We start from the raw sequence: 6000 nt of genomic DNA, 5'->3' as shown, positions 1-6000 counted from the left end.
CTGAGGGCATTGTTGCTAAGTTTGCAAAAGACACAAAGATAGGTGGAAGGACAGGTAGTGCTGAGGATGCAGGGAGGCTTCAGAGGGACTTGTACAGGGTTGGAGAGGAGGCAAAGAAGTAGCAAATGGAATACAACGTAGGAAAGTGTGAGTTGTGCATTTTTGTAGGAAAAATAGACTATATTCTAAATGGTAGGCAAAAGTGAGCACTGCAAATGCTGGAAACCAGAGTTTAGATCAGAGTGGTGATGGAAAAGCACAGTAGGTCAGGCAGCATCTGAGGACCATCAGGAAAGTATTCCTGATGAAGGGCTTTTGCCCGAAACATCGATTTTCCTGCTCCTCGGATGCTCTCTGCTCTGTATTCTAAATGGTGAAAGACTTCAGAAATCCGAAGAACAGAAGTCCTTGGGATTACTAGTTCAGGATTCTCTTCAGGTTAACTTGCAGGTTTCATTGGCAGTTAGGAAGGCAAATAAAATATTAACATTCATTGCAGAGCTCGAATACAAGAGCAGGGATGTACTGCTGGGGCTGTGTAAGGTTCTGGCCTGAGCACATGTGAAACATTGTGAGTAGTTTGGACCCCATATCTAAGGAAGAAAGTGTGAGCATTGGAAGGGAGGTCCAGAGAATGTTTACAAGAATGATCCCGGGAATGAAGAACTTGTCAGAAGAGGAGCAGTTGAGATCTCTGGAGCTGTATTCGATGGTGTTTAAAAAGGTGCTGTGGGGGATGACCTCATTGAAATTTACAGATAACATAGAGGGCTATAGACTGGACATGGAGAGGCTGTTCCTACTAGTGGTGGAGACGAGGACCTCAGAGCAAAGCCTCCGAGTGGGGAGATGACCATTAGACATGAGATGAGGAGAAATGTCTTCAGCCAGGCGGTGGTGAATCTGTGGAACCCATTGCTGCAGAAGGTTATAGAGGCCAAGCCATTGAGAGCATTTAAAACTGAGATAGACAGTTTGTTGATTGATAGGGGGATCAATGGTTACAGGGAAAAGGCAGGAGCATGAGATTGAGAAACGTATCAGCCAAGATCGAACGGCAGAGCAGTCTCAAAGGGCTGAGTGGCCTAATTCTGCTCCTGTGTCTTATGATTTTATGGACATGGGCATCATTGGCTGACAAGCTTTGATTGCCCACCCTCAGTGTCTTTGAGAAAGTGGTGAGCTGCCTTTTTGAACTGCTGCAGTCCTTCATGTGCTGAGGTTGACCCACAATGCCCTTGGGGAGAGACTTCCTGGATGTTTACCCAGTGACACTGAAAAAACAGCGATATATTTCCAAGTCAGGATGGTGAGTGGCTTGGAGGGGAACTTGAAGGTGGTGGTGTTCCCATGTATCTGCTGCCCATGTCTTTTGAGATGAAAGTTGTTTTGGGTTGGATTGTGCTGTCTTTGATGAATTTCTGCTGTGCATCTTGTAGATAGTACAAAACTGCTGTTCCTGAGTGTTGGGAAGCAGATGTTTGTGGATGTGATTCCAATCAAGCAGGCTGTTTTGTCCTGGATGGTGTCAAGCTTCTTGACTGTTGTTGGGGCTGCACACAGTCGGGCAAGTGGGGAGTATTCCATCACATTCCTGACTTGTGCCTTGTAGATAGTGGTCAGGCCTTCAGGAGTCAGGAACTGAATTACATGCCACATTATTCTAATCCTCTGACCTGCTCTTGTAACTATTGTATTTATGTGGTTAGTCCTGTTGAGTTTCAATGGCAATCTCCAGGATAATTGTAGCAGGGGATGCAGTGATGGTAACACCACTGAATGTCATGTGGGAGTGGTTAGAATATCTACGATTGGAGATGGTCATTTGTGTGGTGCAAATGTTACATGACACCCGTCAGTTCAAGCCTAGATATTCTTCAATAGACAATAGACAATAGGTGCAGGTGTAGGCCATTCTGCCCTTCGAGCCTGCACCACCATTCATTATGATCTTGGCTGATCATCCTCAATCAGTATCCTGTGCCTTATCCCCATAACCCTTGATTCCACTATTCTTCAGAGCTCCATCCAACTCTTTCTTGGAAGTATCCAGAGACTTGGCCTCCACAGCCTTCTGGGGCAGATCGTGTTGCATTTGAACTTGGACTGCTTCGGAATCTGAGGAGTTGTGAATGGTGCTGTAGGTTGTGCAATCAACGGTGAACCATCCTCTTGTTGGTTCCCTCATCACCTGTTACAGACCCAGTCTAGCTGACCAGCTCAATCACATGTACTGCTGCCACTGTTGGTGGTGGACATTGAAGTCTCCCACCCAGAGGACATTTTGCACCCTTGCCACCCTCAGTGCTTCCTCGACGTGTTGCTCAACATGGAGGAGTACCAATCCATCAGCCAACAGAGGACAGTACATGGTAATCAGCAGGTGGATTCATTGCCATGCGATTGACACAATTGAGTCACTTGTTAGGCCACTTCAGAAGGCAGTGAGAGTGAACCACAGTGCTGAAGGTCTGGAGTCATGTGTGACATCTTGAAAAATGTAAATATTACAGAGGAGGAGCTGTTGGATGTTGTGAAATGCATAAAAGTGGATAAATCCACAGGGCCTGATCAGGTGTACCCGAGACCTCAGTGGCCAGCTCAGGAATCGGGAAGAAGTACTCAGGGCAGGAGGTGCTGGGGAAGCCCACAGAGGTTGTTCCATGTTTGAGAAAATGCACTAGGGCCAGGGAAGTGAGGGATGATCATAGAGGATACGCCAAATTCTGCGCTGGATATACCACACATGAGCCAAGAGAGTTCAGGAGTCAGACTCCTCACTAGAATAGAGACAAAAAATCTGCAGATGCTGGAATCCAAAGTAGACAAACAGGATGCTGGAAGAACACAGCAAGTCAGGCAGCATCAGGAGGTGGAGAAATCAGTGTTTTGGGCATTTCAGAGTTAATACCTGAAACGTTGACTTATCCACCTCCTGATGCAGCCTGGCTTGCTGTGTTCTTCCAGCCTCCTCTTTGTCTACTCCACACTAGAGTAATCACCCTGGGAATGGGTCAGGTCCACACTGAGGGATCCATGAAGGGACCAAGAATAAAATCGGCTGTATCCAGACTGGACGAAGCTGTGCAGGAGCCAGGAGGGAGACAAAATCTAAGCTGGAAGAATCTGTGTAGGGGCTGAAGAAGGACCATGCCGGTGGGATCTGCACTGAGTATGAAACAAACTTTTAAAGATGCAATCAGGGAGGTGAATGAGGAAAAGGCTGGAAACTTTGACTGAACGTCAGAAGGCTCCATCACTGAGTGTACAGCAGAACAACAGTCAAAATTGAGAAAGGCAAAACTGAGAGATGGGTTCAACGCATTGGCCCGCCCCACCCCAGAAGAAAATGTTCATGGATGGTTCCGAAGAATGATAAAGATCAGAAAGGGGGAGTGATCATCATCACTTTATATTTACAGTTGTGTAGATGAGTTAATACTAATACAAGAAGAAACGGTGAGTCAGTGGCTGCAGCAGGTGTCGATGAGGATAAGGTAGAAACAGCTGAAAAATGGGCAGTAGACAGGGACACCCCGTATACTGAATCACAGCTGTGTACCTCACTACACTGCACGGAGGTGGGAACTCACCCCATAGTTAAAGAGGGCTCACTGAAAATTAGGCTGTTGTTCATGCACAACATCAAAGATTCGGTCATGGTTTAATAATGAATTTCAAATCTTTGGGAGTGGAGTGAACTGTGTGTTTTATTGATTCTAATTAAAAACAGGTTTTTGTGCTTTACACTCTCAAATTATTCTCACAATCCAGATAAACTAATGTTTGGCAAATATCGATCTTAAAAATACTAAAGGGATTGGAGACAATTGAAGACAAATGGTAAAACCAAAGAAAGGCTTATCAAATTCAAAAGGTCAGTTTGAAATGAACAGCAGATTTCAGCAGTTTTCCTGAACAATTACAACAAAATCACTCAGTGACTTGCCTCCCTCCCCCACCGTCTCAGACTCACAGTGAGTTAACTCTTTCTGCTGGCAGCTTCCTTTCAATTCCCCCAGAATTGTGTTGGTGTTGGAGAGGCTGTTAGGTCTGAAGGTTGATAAGTCTCCGGGGCCTGATGGTCTGCATCCCAGGGTACTGAAGGAGCTGGCTCGGGAAACCGTGGATGCGTTGGTGATTATTTTCCAGAGTTCAATAGATTCAGGGTCGGTTCCTGAGGATTGGAGGGTGACTAATGTTATACCACTTTTTAAGAAAGGTGGGAGAGAGAAAGCAGGAAATTATAGACCAGTTAGTCTGACCTCAGTGGTGGGAAAGATGCTGGAGTCTATTATAAAGGATGAAATTACTGCACATCTGGATAATCGTAATAGGATAGGACAGAGTCAGCATGGATTTATGAAGGGGAAATCATGCTTGACTAATCTTCTTGAATTTTTTGAGGATGTAACTCTGAATTTGGACGAGGGAGATCCAGTAGATGTAGTGTACCTGGACTTTCAGAAAGCTTTTGATAAAGTCCCACACAGGAGGTTTGTGAGTAAAATTAGGGCGCATGGTATTGGGGGCAAAGTACTAGATTGGATTGAAAATTGGTTGGCTAATAGGAAACAAAGGGTAGTGATAAACGGCTCCATTTCGGAATGGCAGGCAGTGACCAGTGGGGTACCGCAAGGATCCGTGCTGGGACCGCAGCTTTTTACAATATATGTTAATGATATAGAAGATGGTATCAGCAATAACATTAGCAAATTTGCTGATGATACAAAGCTGGGTGGCAGGGTGAAATGTGATGAGGATGTTAGGAGATTACAGGGTGACCTGGACAGGTTAGGTGAGTGGGCAGATGCTTGGCAGATGCAGTTTAATGTGGATAAATGTATGGTTATCCACTTTGATGGCAAAAACAGGAAGGCAGACTACTACCTCAATGGAATCAATTTATGTAAAGGGGCAGTACAGAGAGATCTGGGTGTTCTTGTACACCAGTCAATGAAGGCAAGCATGCAGGTACAGCAGGTAGTGAAGAAGGCTAATAGCATGCTGGCCTTCATCACAAGAGGAATTGAGTATAGAAGCAAAGAGGTGCTTCTGCAGCTGTACAGGGCCCTGGTGAGACCACACCTGGAGTACTGTGTGCAGTTCTGGTCTCCAAATTTGAGAAAAGACATTCTGGCTATTGAGGGAGTGCAGCGTAGGTTCACGAGGTCAATTCCTGGAATGGCAGGATTACCTTACACTGAAAGACTGAAGCGTCTGGGTTTGTATACCCTTGAGTTTCGAAGACTGAGAGGGGATCTGATTGAGACGTATAAGATTATGAAAGGATTGGACACTCTGGCAGTAGGAAACATATTTCCACTAATGGGTGAGTGCCGAAGCAGAGGACACAGCTTAAAAATACGGGGTAGACCATTTAGGACAGAGCTCAGGACAGAGAGTGGTGGCTGTGTGGAATGCTCTGCCCCAGAGGGCAGTGGAGGCCCACTCTCTGGATTCATTTAAGAAGGAGTTGGATAGAGCTCTCAAAGATAGTGGAATCAAGGGTTATGGAGATAAGGCAGGAACAGGATACTGATTAGGAATGATCAGCCATGATTATATTGAATGGCGGTGCAGGCTCGAAGGGCTGAATGGCCTACTCCTGCACCTATTGTCTATTGTCTATTGACACCTTCCATATCTCGAAATGTGTATTAATGGAAATTTACAGACATCCCAGTGGGATTTGCCTTTTAGAGACTTGGCTTGACCAGCCAGGACATGTGTTATCTTCTAAGAGAAAGTGTTTGTGAATGTTTTGGAAATTGGTACTGATAAATAAATTGATAAATGGTGTTATTCAAGCACTCAGTAGGGAACTTAACATGAAGTTTAAAAAGCTGTTCAGTGATCTAATCCATGAACAGTATTCTGATCACCTTGGGAGCTGTTCAGGAATACAGAGGGCTTTACTTCACATTCTCAATTGCTGGAAGATGTTGTTTTTAAAGACACCTCAAATAAAAATGGGAACTTCCCCATGGCCCAATGGAC

Source organism: Chiloscyllium plagiosum, unplaced genomic scaffold (genome assembly GCF_037043375.1).
Source record: "Chiloscyllium plagiosum isolate Xiang-an unplaced genomic scaffold, Cpla_swu_hap1 HiC_scaffold_3, whole genome shotgun sequence".
NCBI classification, from domain to species: Eukaryota; Metazoa; Chordata; class Chondrichthyes; order Orectolobiformes; family Hemiscylliidae; genus Chiloscyllium; species Chiloscyllium plagiosum.
The sequence above is the reverse complement of the archived record's forward strand: the minus strand, read 5'-3'. Positions refer to the sequence as shown.